This window comes from Schistocerca piceifrons, unplaced genomic scaffold (genome assembly GCF_021461385.2).
Source record: "Schistocerca piceifrons isolate TAMUIC-IGC-003096 unplaced genomic scaffold, iqSchPice1.1 HiC_scaffold_1085, whole genome shotgun sequence".
NCBI classification, from domain to species: domain Eukaryota; kingdom Metazoa; phylum Arthropoda; class Insecta; order Orthoptera; family Acrididae; genus Schistocerca; species Schistocerca piceifrons.
Genome location: NW_025726891.1, coordinates 62501 through 80000, shown reverse-complemented (window position 1 = coordinate 80000; position 17500 = coordinate 62501).

The following is a 17500-nucleotide window of genomic DNA, read 5'->3' as shown; positions in this document are numbered from 1 at the left end:
GTCCCTCTAAGAAGAAAAGTAATCGCTGACAGCACGAAGGATGTCACGCGACTAGTTAGCAGGCTAGAGTCTCGTTCGTTATCGGAATTAACCAGACAAATCGCTCCACCAACTAAGAACGGCCATGCACCACCACCCACCGAATCAAGAAAGAGCTATCAATCTGTCAATCCTTCCGGTGTCCGGGCCTGGTGAGGTTTCCCGTGTTGAGTCAAATTAAGCCGCAGGCTCCACTCCTGGTGGTGCCCTTCCGTCAATTCCTTTAAGTTTCAGCTTTGCAACCATACTTCCCCCGGAACCCAAAAGCTTTGGTTTCCCGGAGGCTGCCCGCCGAGTCATCGGAGGAACTGCGGCGGATCGCTGGCTGGCATCGTTTATGGTTAGAACTAGGGCGGTATCTGATCGCCTTCGAACCTCTAACTTTCGTTCTTGATTAATGAAAACATACTTGGCAAATGCTTTCGCTTCTGTTCGTCTTGCGACGATCCAAGAATTTCACCTCTAACGTCGCAATACGAATGCCCCCGCCTGTCCCTATTAATCATTACCTCGGGTTCCGAAAACCAACAAAATAGAACCGAGGTCCTATTCCATTATTCCATGCACACAGTATTCAGGCGGGCTTGCCTGCTTTAAGCACTCTAATTTGTTCAAAGTAAACGTGCCGGCCCACCGAGACACTCAATAAAGAGCACCCTGGTAGGATTTCAACGGGGTCCGCCTCGGGACGCACGAGCACGCACGAGGCGGTCGCACGCCTTCAGCTCGCCCCACCGGCAGGACGTCCCACGATACATGCCAGTTAAACACCGACGGGCGGTGAACCAACAGCGTGGGACACAAATCCAACTACGAGCTTTTTAACCGCAACAACTTTAATATACGCTATTGGAGCTGGAATTACCGCGGCTGCTGGCACCAGACTTGCCCTCCAATAGATACTCGTTAAAGGATTTAAAGTGTACTCATTCCGATTACGGGGCCTCGGATGAGTCCCGTATCGTTATTTTTCGTCACTACCTCCCCGTGCCGGGAGTGGGTAATTTGCGCGCCTGCTGCCTTCCTTGGATGTGGTAGCCGTTTCTCAGGCTCCCTCTCCGGAATCGAACCCTGATTCCCCGTTACCCGTTACAACCATGGTAGGCGCAGAACCTACCATCGACAGTTGATAAGGCAGACATTTGAAAGATGCGTCGCCGGTACGAGGACCGTGCGATCAGCCCAAAGTTATTCAGAGTCACCAAGGCAAACGGACCGGACGAGCCGACCGATTGGTTTTGATCTAATAAAAGCGTCCCTTCCATCTCTGGTCGGGACTCTGTTTTTTTTTTTTTTTTTTTTTTTTAAAAAAAAAAAAAAAAAAAAAAATCTTTATTGACAACAATATTATTTATACATGTTTAGCCCACCTCCTAACATGATTAGTGGGCCATAATGATTATTACATAGTTTAATATTTTGCAGCTAATTTACAAATAGTGTTAGTGAGCTACTTTCTAAGTTCTTAGGTAATATTAAATTCCTACAGTTACAATAATACTTTAGTTTACCTATGCATTCTATTTATGAGATACTACTTTAGGTTCCTGAGTTAGTGTTAATTTCTTGCAAAAGCAATGAGCAGTTTAATTTACCTATGTCTAATCTAGAATGACTACTAACTGCAGCGTCACAGGTGTGCCAGTGAGTATAAACCTACTTGGAGTGGCCAGGCTCCCCGAGCTAACCCCGAGGAGCGTGCCCCTGGCACTGGGCCGGCCGAGGTTAGTAATCGCTGCAGCTTCCTATGTTAGTATTCTAATCTAATCCTACTCTACTAACTTAACCTACGTCTTATTGGTGCTTTGTCGTGATCGGTTTGTTGATCCCATCCCCCTAATCCCGTACGTGGCGGTTTCCAACTACCAGAAGTCGGCCATTCCACGCACAGGCGGTATGGGACTGAGATCAAGTCCTAATCGGTTGGTTGTTCGAGAATTAGGTATTTGGTATTTACCCTAGATCCCTTAGGTACTCTATTAAAACCTTTCGTGATACCTCTTCTGCCAGAGCATTCAAGGTATGAAAAGTGTCTTCCTGCCTTAAAAGGTCGTATGTCTGGTTATGTGGAAGTCTGTCTCTGTAAGTTTCCGCCACGTCATTGAAGAGAGGGCACTCGAAAACCACATGTTCGGGGGTTCCTTCCGCTGCGCCACAGTCGCACTCGGGGGTTGCCCTTTTCCCAAACCGACATAAGTATGTCGGATAGGGTCCATGACCAGTGAGGAAGTGGATGAGTCCTCGTGTGGGTTCAAAATACTTCATTGTACCACGTTCTTTGACATCAGGTAAGAACTCAAATGTTCTTCTTCCCGTTTCGTCCTCCTCCAAGTTCCTTTGCCACAGTTCCTCCCCTCTGTTTCTTATCTCCCTTTTATCCTCTACTCTCACACCCATGATATCTATTATTTTTTCCCCATCTCCTTTTTTCACCCAATACCATGCCGCTTGTTCTCTAATTTTGATGTCTAGCGGGCAGAGCCCCATTATAACTAACAGAGCTCCCCCCGGTGACGTCCTATAGGCCCCCACTGATCTTAGTATCATGTTTCTCTGGACTCTTCTCACTGTCATGGCGGGCACGACCCGCGTGAGCCTGTGCGCCCAGACTCCCGAGCCGTAACCCACTACTAATGTGAGGATGCTGTTGTGATAAAGTCTGATAAGATGAGGGGGGAGATGAAAACGTTTATGTCCAATGGAAATGAGATTGTTTAATATTTGTAGAGCTTTCTGTGTTACGGCTTCTATGTGCCTTCCGAAGTTCCATCTCTCGTCAATTATGACTCCCAGATATCGTGCCTCACGTCGCCGAAGAACTGGTGAGCCATCGATTCTCACTGTAGGATTTCTTATTAGCTGACCTTTTAGTAACAGATAAGTAGACTTGCTTGGGGAAATTTTCATTTTCGTTTTAAGACACCATTGGTGTAGTCTTTCAATGGCCCTTTCAATTTTTGGTTCTATATCTTCTCGGCTACGACCGCCGACCAGCAGGAGGAGGTCATCTGCGTAGGCTATCACCTCTAGCACTTCTTCACTTTGCTGTAGTTCGTCTAACAAAGGTTCCATATGCAAGTCCCAAAACAGGGGCCCCAGTACTGAGCCTTGGGGACATCCCTTACTAATTGTTTTTCCGATTCTTCCGCTAGGGGATGATAGCCAAACCTCCCTATCCTTACAATAGCTCCTCAGACACCCATAAAGCGGCCCTGGACACTCCTTCTCCCGTAAGCAGGAGAAGAGCGAAGGCCACCACAGGTTGTCGAAGGCGCCACTGATGTCCACCATGATGCCAACGACATATTTGTGCGGGGTCGAGCCGCAGACCTCAGCCGCCAGAGCGATCGCATCAGATGCCGACCGTCCCGGCCTGAAGCCGAACTGCCTGTTGCTCATCCCGCACAGCATCCGATGAGCCGTCAATCTGTCAGCCAGCAGTTTCTCCAAGAGCTTTCCGAATAGGTCCAATAAACAGATTGGCCTATAGGATTTGGCGTCAGTTGGATCTTTCTCTGGTCCCTTCTTGATTATGATTACATTTGCAGTTTTCCAGATCTTGGGAAACTTCCTTTGTTGGAGACACTCATTGAAGAGGCGAGTTAACGGCGCCACCAACTGGGGTGCCAGAAATTGCACCACCTCAGCCACAATGCCGTCTGGTCCTGGAGCTTTCCCTCGTTTCAGGGACTTTATTTGTGCAGCCACCTCCTCTTCCGAGAATGGGTAGACTGCCGTGTTGTTATTGTATTCCATTACATATGCGTCCCGCAGTTGCTTTTGGTTTTCAGTTTCCTCGTCCGCGTTGTCGTCAGGCAGCAGGGACTGGAGAAGGACCTCAGCAGTTTCCTGCCAAGACTCCGTCATCCCGTCCCCCCGCCTGACAGTTGATAGCTCCGGAGGAGAGCGGATTTTTTCCCTTACCAATTTATAAGGGAGGCCCCACGGATCCACAGCTAACTGGTTCAGCACATAGCTTTCCCAGCTCCGTAGTCTCACTTCACGTAGTGCCTTCTGAAAACCTTGCTTAGCCTCCCTGTATTGCAGCTGCCATCTTTGTCTTTCCAGCCAGACGACACTGCGCTGGTAGTTTCTCCTTAGCCTTCTGACAGACCGACGTAACTCCTCTAATTCGGGCGACCATGGTGCTGGTGAGGCCGCCACGGCCTTCCTCCTGGTTGGTACAGCGGCCCTCACCGCTCTATGTACTGCACCCACCAGTTCCTCAGCTTGTCTGTCTATGTCGAAGTCTTCGTGTACGTCACCTTCTGGTGATGGAGGAATGTCGCACTCCCTCGCTAAGAGTTCCCAATCCGCTCTATTATAATTGTACTGCACCTCCCATCCCATGGTCCAGCGGCACTCTCTTTCACTCAAGGTGAAAGTTATTAGGTTGTGGTCGCTCGTGGTGGCATTGCCTATAACTGTCCAGTTCTTTATTAAATTGGCTGCGTTATGTGACGTTAAGGTAACGTCTATGTTCGTTCCTTGTCCTCCTCCTGCTGTGTAGGTAGGAGGATTGCCCGGCTTGTTTGCCACCACGAGCTGTGAAGCCATTAAAAAGTCCTCTACTTTATCACCATTTGCATCTCTGGTGCCGCTGTACCATAGGGGGGATTTTGCATTGATGTCAGCTGTTATTATTATTTTTCGTCCTCGCAACGCCGTGGTGACTCTTGCCAGATGTTCCAAATGCCGTTCTATTTCATCTCCATATTGGAAGTACATGTTTATGAGTATGATTACTCCCGTTGGTGACTGGAGCTCCACGACGTTGCAGTGACGAGTTGCAAATTGTGAGAGGGTAGTTACCCTTAGGAGTTTATTTGTTATTATTATTGCTGCTCTTGGATCCTCATCTCCGCTGACAATTTGCCATGTTGTAGCAGCAAAGGCTATTTTCCCAGCTTGGGAGTACGGCTCCTGTAGGCAGAGCACATCTAGTCTCCTCTCCTCCACCTCTTTACGGAGCTCCTGCATGACAAGTCGACTGTTATGCGTGTTCAGTTGTCCAATTGTTATTTCTGTCGTCGTGGAAAGTATGTGTGCATATGGTCGTCCGGCCAGGTCTTACTCCAGTCGAAAGCAATTCGTCCATTTGCCAGTACGGCCTGTTCGTAGATGTCCTGAAGGTCAAACTTTTCACTGCGTCTCTCAAAAACTTTTTTCAGTAAGTCTCGCAGGGCTCCGAAATCGGTTGGGAGATTCACTGACTTAAGCTGTATTCTATCTACAGCCTCCATCACCGAGAAGGTTACCTTTCTTCCCTCTTCGTGTCCTACTCGGACCACATGCCGTAAGGCGGTGGCCAGGGTAATCGGCTCTTCCAGTCTGGCCAGTTGCATCGTGTACTCGATGTTGGGATAAACCCTTACCGGGTCCACGGGTGGCAATCTGACCACTGGGGTGTTATGCACTGTGGGCTTCGAGCTTGTGCTTGTAACAGCACTTTCTTGTATGGGTTTTATGCTGGGTTTTATCAAAGATATCTCTGTTGTAGGATGCTCTTGCCGCTTCAGGTGGATTGTCGGCATTATTTCCCTTCGTCGAGGGGCGGGATCTATGTTAACCACTGGAGGATCTGTCTGTATATTTTTGTCTATCATATAAGGCTCCGTTTGTACGGCCTTATCTGTTATTTCCGTTGTAGTGGCACTTGAAAGCGCCATTAGGAAATTCTTAAATCTGGTTGCCCTCATAGCGTCCCGCCTCCTCTTACTTGGGGATTTATGTTTTGGCATCCTATTTCTTGGGCTATGATCAGCCATAGTCTATTTTTGAGATGAGTCGTTGTTCCAACATTCTGTATGTTGGGCAACTGCGTCCTGAGGCTCCGCATGACTTCTTCCCTCGGTTTTTGCAGGGAATACAGACCGCTGCTGCTTTACAGTCTTTACGGCTATGTCCACTTGTACCACATTTCGTGCAAGCCGACTCCCTGGTGCACATCCTTAGGATGTGGTCCAGGTCACCACAGTTGTGGCAGCGAGGTACCACGATGTAGTCTCTTACGTTAATTGAGTGAAAACCTACATATAGTCTGCTCATTGCTGTAATTCTTTTCCACATCTGTGCCGTGACCTCGGCTACGTGATGTACCACATCACGCCCCCGAGGCCCCGTCTTGAATCTCAATCTAAAGCTCTTTCTGAATTCCTCCTCGTCTGTGTCATCGAAATTTTGCTCTCTTATTGTATTCGTCAATTCGTCATCTGTCATGATGGTTGGAACGTCGTAGAGAATTACAAGTGGATTCCTCTTCTTGGGAGGTTCGCACTTGACAAGTGAATTTAATTTCTGATTGTTTAATATTTTGTCCTTGTCCTCTTCCGAGGCTACTTCTACTATAACTGAGTTTCTACTAGGTTTTATTCTTTTTATTCTGATCTTATCTTTGGTCGGGTTTATGGTCTTCGTAAAGAGCTCTTGTATTTTCTTGACACTGGTGTCTTGCCCAGGCAGTGTCCTGAGGAAGACCGCAGTGTCTGTTCTTTTGACTGCTTTGTCAATACTATCTTTTGTAGTATGCAGCTTTGTTGGCGCCTGCGCAGCCACCGCCGCCCAAGTCTTAGTCGGTTGGTTTCTCAATCTTTGATTTTCTTTTTCCAGTTCTTCTACTCGTCCTTCTAATTTAGCGTGGGCGATGGCCCATGCAGTAAGTTCATTTTTAATAGCTGTTAAAGCCGCTTGGCTTATCTTCCCATTTTTGACGTTCTGCTCTAAGAGCAGTGAAATTCTACTGTGCCTTTGTGTCACAGATTCACCTTCTGCCTGTCCCAGCTCGTCCTGGGGAGAGGGATCAGGCGCAGTAGAAGCACGCTTGGTCGCACAAGAATCACTCGTTTCAGATGCCGCCATGATGAGTAACGAGTGATGAAAGATGGGAGCCCGTCTCTTGCCCCGGACCGGCTCCTCTGGCATGGGGGGGGACTTCTGCAGCTCGCCCACCGACCTCGCCCCTAGGTCAAGGGCACTTCAGAGCTGCCGGGTTCAGCACGCCGTCGCCAGCGCACTGGTCCCCATCGATGGCCTCGTCGCCGACGATTTCACACGACGCTCCTCGGCAACTGCACCCCGCACTCCGGAGAGGCGGATGCACCTCTCGCCCTTCGCCGCCTACTTGCCCGAGTTTCCACCCGAAGGCCAGGGACCCACTCCTACTCAGGTGGTGGGTCGGTCCCCCAGTCGTTCGGCGGTCTGGGCCCATCTAACCTGGCCCAGGCGATGTCACCACCACCTGGGTTTGGCAGAACACGCCCCGGTTACCCAGGGGCGCGGCGAAGCACCCTTGCCGACTCGCGCCGTGATCCCACGCCGACAAACGAGGTCGCCGGCATGCAGAGCACCTGCTGGTCTGTGCCCTGCGAACAGAAAGGGACTGGTGTTCGGTCCCTCGACACAGCTCCCCCTGTGCCACGCACCCTTCGCTTTCGCATCGGGTTGGGTCGCAGCTCTCCCTTTTGACGCAAGGCAGAATGCCAAGCTTGACGTCTGGCACCACGGGAAGGCGGAAAGAGCCACTTGGGAAGGAGAGGCTATGTGAGACGCATCACTTCCCCGAGTGAGGACTGCCGCGGCACGCCCGACTGGAAAGCGATACGCCCCAGTGCGAGCCTCCGTGCCTTACGGCGCGCCGGCAACGGGCGGGCCCGCGCCGAAACGCGCCGTCAAGCGACTGACCTCACGCCAGACGGGACTCTGTTTTTTTTTTTTTTTTTTTTTTAAAAAAAAAAAAATTCTTTATTCCATTAAATTATTTCTTACATATTAACCCACCACCTAATACATTAGTGGGTCTTAATTCTCTACATTACATTTTTATTGAATATTAGCAGCATTTATACTTCTATTCTAGTGTTAGTAAACTTACTTGCTACAGGACATAAGAGTTAGTTTCTTTGTTGGGTAAGATCTACTTTTACTCTTGCTAACTAATCTAAGGTCTACCTCCTGCAGCGTTACAGGCGTGCCAGATGTTTATATAAACCTACTGTGTGGCCGTGCCCACTGAGCTAATCCCAGTGAGCATGCCCCTGGCACTGGGCTGGCCTTTTGAAGATCGCTGCAAGTTCAGTTAAGATTTTCTATCTACTATCTACTTAGGTCTGACTATTGCTAAGTCATGATCGGTGCGCAACTGTCAAATCCGGGTGTTGGCGCTCCCTCCCCCTGTTCCGGAGCGTGGCGGATTCCTACCGTCACGGCGATTGGCCAGTCCACGCCCCGGCGGAATGGGATGGGTCGCCTTCAGTTATGTCATGTCCGGTTGTTCAAGTGTTTTCCCTTAAATATTCCCGCAGGACCTTTGCTGACACCTCGCTGGCAAGGCGGTTTACTATGTTGAATGTGGTGGGATCTCTGATTAATTGGTACGTATTGTTGTGAGGCAACTGGCTTCTTAGGTCACTGGCTACATCATCGAATATGGGGCACTCATAGATCACGTGGTCCGGAGTACCCCATTCAGCTCCGCAGTCACACGAGGGGGTAGCCCTTTTCCCGAATCGGCATAGATATGCCGGATACGGTCCATGTCCTGTGAGGAAGTGCAACAGTCCCTTACTTGGCTGGAAATGCGATAGTTGGAAACGTTCTTTAATATTTGGGAGCAGCTGGTAAGTCCTTCGGCCTGTTGTGTCAGCATCCCAGAGTTCTTGCCATAACTCTTCTCCTCTCCTCTTAATGGCAAACTTGTCCCCCACCCGCACTCCCAAGATACTTTCAGTCTTATCTACATCTCCTCTTTTAACCCAGTACCAGGCTGCCTGTTCCCGGATTTTGATATCCAGGGGACACACCCCCATAAGTACTAGTAGTGCCCCTCCCGGAGATGTTCTGTACGCTCCGATGGAGCGCAAAAGCATGTTGCGTTGCACCCTCCTCACAGACAAAGCGGGCACAACCCTCGTGAGCCTGTGTGCCCACACTCCGGAGCCGTAACCCATGATAGAGACAAGAATGGTATTGTGATATAATTTAATGAGTTCTGGTGGGAGATGAAATCTACTGTGTCCTATTGTGATTAAGTTGTTTAGAGCTTCGAGTGATTTTTGTGTTGCTGTTTCTATATGTTTGGCGAAATTCCACCTTTCATCGATTATAACCCCTAAATACCGGGCCTCACGACGCCGAATCACTGGTGAGCCCTCGATTCTTACTGTTGGATTTCTGGCCAGTTGGCCTTTCAGTAATAGGTATGTAGACTTGTTAGGCGCAATGGTCATTTTCGTGTTCTGGCACCACTGCGTGAGAATTGATAATGTCCTATTGATTTTGGGTTCGAGGTCCTCGCGACTTCGGCCGCCAACCAGCAGAAGGAGGTCGTCAGCGTAAGCTATCGCCTCTAGCACGTCCACACTGTTTTCCAAGCTCTCCAGAAGAGGCTCCATATTTATGTCCCAAAAGAGTGGCCCCAGGACAGAGCCCTGTGGACACCCCTTCGTGATCTTCTTGCCAATTCGCTCGCTAGGGGACGATAGCCAGACCTCTCTTTCCATACAATAGCTCCTGAGACAGCCGTATAGCGGCCCTGGACACTCCTTCTCCCGCAGGCAGGAGAAGAGCGAAGGCCACCACAGGTTGTCAAAGGCGCCACTGATATCCACCATGATGCCAACTATGTACTTGTGCGGAGACGACCCACAGACCTCGGATGCGAGGGCAATTGCGTCACACGCAGATCGCCCCTGCCGAAAACCGAATTGCCCGTCACTCATCCCGCACAGCACTCGGTGTGCTGTCAGTCTGTCAGCCAGTAACTTCTCCAGCAGTTTGCCCAACAGGTCCAACAGACAGATGGGTCTGTAAGATTTTGCTTCTTTAGGGTCTTTGTCTTGCCCCTTTTTGATGATTACAACGTTGGCCCGCTTCCAGATTTTAGGGAATGTTCTGAGGCGCAGGGCCTCATTGTAAATTCTTGCTAAAGGTGTCACTAGTTGAGGAGCGAGGTACTGCACCACCTCCGCGATGATGCCGTCTGGTCCTGGGGCCTTTCCTTTCTTTAGCGATTTAATGTGGGCTGCAACTTCTTCTTCAGAGAAAGGGTACACCATGATGTTATTCTCATAGTCTACTTGCAGAGCCTGCCTAATTAGGCGTTGTTCTTCTGTGTCCTCTTCCTCTTCATCATCAGGGAGGAGTTGGTGGAGAAGGACCTCAGCAGTTTCCTGCCAAGACCCAGTCATCCGATTTCCATCCCTGATTGTGGAGAGCACCATTGGCGACCTGATTTTTTCCCTTACTATTTTGTAGGGAGTGCCCCAGGGATCAATAGCCAATTGGCTGTGCACATATTTTTTCCAGCTTTCCAGCCTGACTGTCCGCAGTTCTTTCTGAAACTGCTCTTTGGCTTCCCTGTATGTTTGCAGCCATCTTTGTTTTTCTTCCCAGACGACACTTCGCTGGTAATACCTCCTCGCCCTCCTGACAGACTGACGCATCTGCCCTAGTTCCGCAGACCATGGTGATGGAGAAGCCGCAACGGCTCTCCTCCTGGTTGGTACAGCAGCCTTTACCGCCCTGGTAATAGCGCCCACCAGATCTTCGGCGTGTTTGTTGACGTCATCGTCATCTTCCGGCCATGTCGGAGGGTCAAACTCTCCTGCGAGACGCTCCCAGTTGGTCTTGTTATAATTTAGTTGTACCTCCCACCCTATGTCCCAGTGGCGCTCCTGATCCGTGATTGTGAATGTGATCAGATTGTGATCGCTGGTAGTGTCTCCGTCAGTAACAGTCCAGTTTTGTATATTGGCAGCGATATTGGCTGTCATCATTGTGATGTCAATATTGGTTCCATTCCCTCCCCCTCCTGTGTAGGTGGGGGGGTTTCCAGGTCTGTTGGCAATGAGGAGTTGTAGAGACATAATAGTCTCTTCCAGCTTGCTTCCCCTTTCATCTCGAGTGCCACTGTGCCATAGGGGGGACTTGGCGTTCACGTCCGCCACCACAACTGCCTTTCTGCCCCTCAGCACCGTTGCCACCTGCGTAAGTTGGTCAAGGTACAGGTCAATATCTGTACCGTACTGAAAGTACATATTTATTAAATATATGACGCCATTTGGTGACTGCAGTTCAATAACATTGCAGTGGTCGTCCGAGAGGTGTGAGAGCACTGTTGCCCGCAGTGCCTTGTTGATTATTATGATGGTGGCTTTCGGGTCGTCTCCAAAACTTACTACTTGCCAGCTCATGGCAGCGTAGGCTATGTTCCCCGCAAGAGAGTATGGCTCCTGCAAACAGAGCACATCAAGACTCTTCTCCTCCACCACTCTCCGAAGTTCCTGCATGACCAGTCTACTATTGTGTGCGTTTAGCTGTCCTATCTTTATTTCTGTAACTATGGGAAATATGTGTGCACATATGATTCTGGGAAGGTTTTTCTCCAGTCGTAAGCTATTCTCCCATTGGATAGGACAGACTGATTATATATTTCCTCTAAATTAAAGGTTTCATTTCTTCTCTCAAACACCTTTCTTACTAGGTCACGCAGGGCGCCGAAGTCAGTGGGGAGATTCATTGTCTTTAGTTGTACCCTGTCTACAGCCTCCATGGCCGAGAAGGTGACCTTGCGCCCGTATCTATGCCCTACCCGCACTAGATGTCGCAGTGCGGTGGTTAGGACAGCCGGCTCCTCCAGACGGGATAATTGTAGGGAATGCTCGAGATTGGGATATATTCTGACCGGATCAACCGCCGTTCTCACAGCATTTGGTTGTCTCGAGTCAGTATTCACATTGGTGCTATTCATTTGTGTATTTGTACTAGTAACTGTATTGACCTGCACCGGCAATTCCAGCACAGGACTCCCTTGAACGAATGCCGGTCGGCCCACCGCTACAGGACGCCTGTCGCGAGTTGCCTGATTTCCTGGCGTTTGCGATCCCCAGCAGTAGGGAGAGGGGGCTGCCACTTGTTCTTGTGAGTCCGTTTGGACGCACGCATCTTTCATTTTCTTTCTACCATCACCTCCTTCTGCAAGTGCTGCAAGAAATCGTTTGAATTGGGCTGCCCTTGCCGCATCCCTTCTCCTCTTGCATGGGGATTTTCTTTTAGGCATCCTGGGTGCTGTATTTGGCTCAGCCATAATCAGTTCTTGATATTAGCCTCTGCTCAAGCATCCTGTACGTCGGGCAGTTGCGACCGGAGGCATTGCAAGTCTTTTTGCCTCTCTTTATACATGGGATACAAATTGCCGGATTTTTGCAGTTTTTTCTGATGTGATTTTCTTCTCCACACCTGGAGCAAGCCGACTTCCTCTCACAGTACTTGTGTACATGATCAAGATCTCCGCAATTATGGCAGCGAGGTACCACCAAGAAGTCCCGCACATTTATGGCGTGGAAGCCAATGTAAATCTTACCCATTGAGGTTAATTTTTTCCACATCTGGCCAGAAACTTCTGCTACGTGATGTACAACGTCTTTGTCTCTTGGCCCTGTTTTGAATTTAAGTTTAAATTCATTTTTGAAGTCCTCAGCACTTATATCGTCAAAATTTTGATTACGAATTGTTTCTTGAAGTTCATTATTTTCAAATGTGACCGGTATGTCGTACATAATTACAAGCGGATTTCTCTTTTTCGGGGGTTCACATTTAACGGCTTTGCACAGTTTTTGGTTGTTAAGTATCTTGTTTCGGTCATCTACTGTTGCCACATCAACTATCACAACGTTCTTTGTGGCTTTTACTTTGTTGACTTTAATTTTATCCTTTACAGGATTAATCGTTGTTGTGAATATCTCCTGCACTTTTTTTGTGTCTTGACCGGGTAATGGTCGCAAAAAGACAGCAGTATCTGGTCTTTGTGATACTTTTACAATTGTATCTCTAGTAGTTTGGCTCTTAGGTGTCGTTTGAGCGACTACATTGGCCCATGACTTTATTGGCTGCTTGCGCAGCCTTTCATTCTCTTTCTGCAGTTCTTCAACCCGCCCCTCAAGCTTCGCATGAGCAATAGCCCAGGAGGCGAGTTCATTTTTTAACGTCAAGATCGCAGCCTGGCTGATCTTGCCATTTTTCACATTGGCTTCCAGGTATTGTGTAATCCTGGCATGCCTGTCACTGATACTTTCCTCGGTCTGCCCCGTGCCCCCTGATGGGGAGGGAACAGTAAGCAAAGAAGCCCTCGAAGGCGCACATGAATCGCTTGTCTCTGACTCGGCCATATTGTAGACAAGCGAAAAAAGGATTGGGAGCCCGTCTCTTGCCCCGGACCGGCTCCTCTGGCATGGGGGGGGACTATTGCAGCTCGCCCACCGACCTCGCCCCTAGGTCAAGGGCACTCCAGAGCTGCAGGGTTCAACGCGCCGTTGCCAGCGCACTGGTCCCCATCGAAGGCCTCGTCGTCGACGATTTCACCCGACGCTCCTCGGCAAGTGCACCCCGCACTCCGGAGAGGCGGATGCACCCCTCGCCCTTCGCCGCCTACTAGCCCGAGTTTCCACCCGAAGGCCGAGGACCCACTCCTACTCAGGTGGTGGGTCGGTCCCCCAGTCGTTCGGCGGTCTGGGCCCATCTAACCTGGCCCAGGCGATGTCACCACCACCTGGGTTTGGCAGAACACGCCCCGGTTACCCAGGGGCGCGGCGAAGCACCCTTGCCGACTCGCGCCGTGATCCCACGCCGACAAACGAGGTCGCCGGCATGCAGAGCACCTGCTGGTCTGTGCCCTGCGAACAGAAAGGGACTGGTGTTCGGTCCCTTGACACAGCTCCCCCTGTGCCACGCACCCTTCGCTTTCGCATCGGGTTGGGTCGCAGCTCTCCCTTTTGACGCAAGGCAGAATGCCGAGCTTGACGTCTGGCACCACGGGAAGGCGGAAAGAGCTACTTGGGAAGGAGAGGCTGTAAGAGACGCTTCACTTCCCCGAGTGAGGACTGCCGCGGCACGCCCGACTGGAAAGCGATACGCCCCAGTGCGAGCCTCCGTGCCTTACGGCGCGCCGGCAACGGGCGGGCCCGCGCCGAAACGCGCCGTCAAGCGACTGACCTCACGCCAGACACGGGACTCTGTTTGCATGTATTAGCTCTAGAATTACCACAGTTATCCAAGTAACGTGGGTACGATCTAAGGAACCATAACTGATTTAATGAGCCATTCGCGGTTTCACCTTAATGCGGCTTGTACTGAGACATGCATGGCTTAATCTTTGAGACAAGCATATGACTACTGGCAGGATCAACCAGGGAGCTGCGTCAACTAGAGCTGAGCAGCCGGCCGCCCGGGAGTGTGTCCCGGGGGCCCGCGCGAACACGCAAGCGTCCGCTCAATCATTCTGCAAACAGGAGGAGGCTGAGCTCCCCTGCACAATACACCTCGAAACCCTCTCAGGTCCCGGCGGCGCGCGCAGCGCCGTCCCAAGTACTTGGTCGGGTTCGAGAGAGGCGCAATCGCCCGGAGTTAGGCGAGTAGACGCTTTCGGTGCGACCACCCGTGCTCCCAACTGAGCTTGCCGCTGCCGACAGAGGCCCGGGAGCGTGCTGTCGTGGCATTGCCGGCGGGAGACAACACGCGCCACCTACGGTGACCGGCAGCTCCAACGCCAGCGCCACAGAAGGACAAAAGCCCCACTTGGGTGCCGAAGCGAACTCTCCCAGCACAGCGCACGCGCCAACACATCCGCACAGCTGCGATACAAACCACCAGCGAGAACCGCTGGGGCGACCGAGCAGCAGACGGCGTCGCGGCGCCGAGCGCCGGGCGGCGGCGCATCCTCAACGCACACAGTCCTCAATCGGACCAGCACACTGAAGATGTCCACCGCGCTTCGCACCGGGCCCGCGAGGACCTACTTTGGCCGCACGGCGCCGCGCGCAGGGTGCGCCGGCGCGCAGCTGCGACGCCTGCCGCGTCCGTCGGCCGGCGCGCCTGCCACTGGCCGCCCCCACCAGCCGGCTGTAGCGCGTGCGCCCACGCACCGCGCGGCCAGCACGCCGGGAGGCGCCCCCTCACCGGCCGGGGACGGTCCCACCCAGCCACCGCCGCGTATCGCTTCACACCCAGATGCCGTTCAGTTTCGTCGGCATGGTGGGTATCGCTGGAACAACCGGTTAGTACCTCAACCTATCGTCGCCATCACCGATTCACCCCTAGCGAGAACAACCGCACCACAACAGGTTACCATTTGTTCATTTGCGTAACTTCACCAGAAAACGCAGGCGTCCATCGCCATTTGCAACTTCAACGATTATTGCATGCCTGTGTCAGGTGTCACGCCACACTACGTCTGCCCACATACACGCAACAAAATGTGCACGCCTAGACAATACGTGGAAGGTGGCCCCCGTACGTATGCGATGTCCATTGCTCGAACGACTGTCAACCGGCCTCTGTAGCATGTCGCAGATATGGAACGCGGTGCACCATGCCATCACGGTGTGTGAGGAGAGACGACTAGGTCCGAATACATCAACAGACAGCTCATGCTGATCGCCATCCACGGCGTCCGTTCCTCCCACACGTCTCTATGGCGTACCACACTGCAATCCAGCTCTCATAGGGAGACGACACGTAGCTGCGTGCACAATATTTGCACTGTATGGTCCGCCGTTTTTGGGCGCAGTCGTTGTGCGGTCACACATGTGCCACGATGTATCATTCAGTACATAAGGACGAATGTGCAGTACAGATTGTGGTTCACGCGTACGACATCAGCGGACAGTTGACACAGGCCGCACCACAACGTAGCCTGAGTACGTCGCATGCGAAGGGCATTGAACATGCAAACTTCTCACCAACCAGCTTGCGAAGGCAGGGGGCAAGGTGGGGACGTGGGGAGGGGCGGCATGTACGTCCTGCTGCCATCCACATTACAGTGTACAGCAGGAGCATGTGGAAAGTGAGCAAGACTTGCAAGGTGTTTAACATGAAGCGATACACAGGGGTGCGGGCAGTGCGAGTAGCGAACTATATTGCGAGGGTTGCGGGTGGGCAACACTACAGTAATTGAACGAGTCGTATAACAATTACAGAGCAGGTTTAGGCGACAACGTGGGTTACGTTAAGGCGACAACATGGGTTAGGTTAAGGCACAACATGGGTTAGGTTAAGGCACAACATGGGTTAGGTTAAGGCACAACATGGGTTAGGTTAAGGCACAACATGGGTTAGGTTAAGGCACAACATGGGTTAGGTTAAGGCACAACATGGGTTAGGTTAAGGCACAACATGGGTTAGGTTAAGGCACAACATGGGTTAGGTTGAGGCACAACATGGGTTAGGTTAAGGCACAACATGGGTTAGGTTGAGGCACAACATGGGTTAGGTTGAGGCACAACATGGGTTAGGTTGAGGCACAACATGGGTTAGGTTAAGGTACAACATGGGTTAGGTTAAGGTACAACATGGGTTAGGTTAAGGTACAACATGGGTTAGGTTAAGGTACAACATGGGTTAGGTTAAGGTACAACATGGGTTAGGTTAAGGTACAACATAGGTTAGGTTAAGGTACAACATAGGTTAGGTTAAGGTACAACATAGGTTAGGTTAAGGTACAACATAGGTTAGGTTAAGGTACAACATAGGTTAGGTTAAGGTACAACATAGGTTAGGTTAAGGTACAACATAGGTTAGGTTAAGGTACAACATAGGTTAGGTTAGGTTAGGTTAGGTTACACGTTGTTGTACGGAAAGGTGTAGGGGGGGGGGGGCGGGGGCGGCAGGTTCGTTGATAGTGATTATAGTAAGTGAATGCTTGTGACATGATCAGATTTGTCACGTCAGGATGCACCTTTGGCTTATTAGAGGCGGCGCTCCAATTCTATGCTTGTGTGAGACCTGTGTCTTTGACTCATGTCATTGTTTGTGCGCTGTGACAGGAGGTACTATTGTGATGTTGGGTGCACCGTTGTATAGGACATGTGTGGGTGTTGGTGCCTGGTCTGCGCAATGGTGGATGTCGAAAGGCTGGGATATTGTATTTTCCGCACGGACCTCCTGGTCTGGTTGTGATAGTGTGGATTGTGTAATGTGGCGGAGAAGATGCACTGGATGTTGTTCCATGCTGGTGCTTACATATTGTATGTGCGCCTGTTAGAAGCAGAGAGTGGTGCGTGATCAGAGTGTCTGGCTGACGTGTGGTTCCCATTTTGGGCAGACTCTTTCAGCATGTATACGGACAGTTGTGTATATTTGCTGTAGTTTGATGGCTCTGCATTGATTACTAATCAGCGCCGTGTGTACGGGTAATCTGGTTCCAGTCCAAAATGTTCCATCTGTGTACATTAGTGACAAAGACTCCCCCCATGCAGTGGGGCTCGGTCTGTTATAACTCTTCCGCGTAATATATTTGCCCCACGTTTTTGCGACTGCGAGTGCGAGTGCAACGCGCATGGGGACCGACATGCTGATGGCTCGGTATCGGACGCCGTACAGTGAGCAACGCGATCGCGTCTCTCGCTCGTAAGTGGTACAGGTCGCGGCTCATGTATACGGACAGCGGGAATGTCGCATATTGGAAATAACT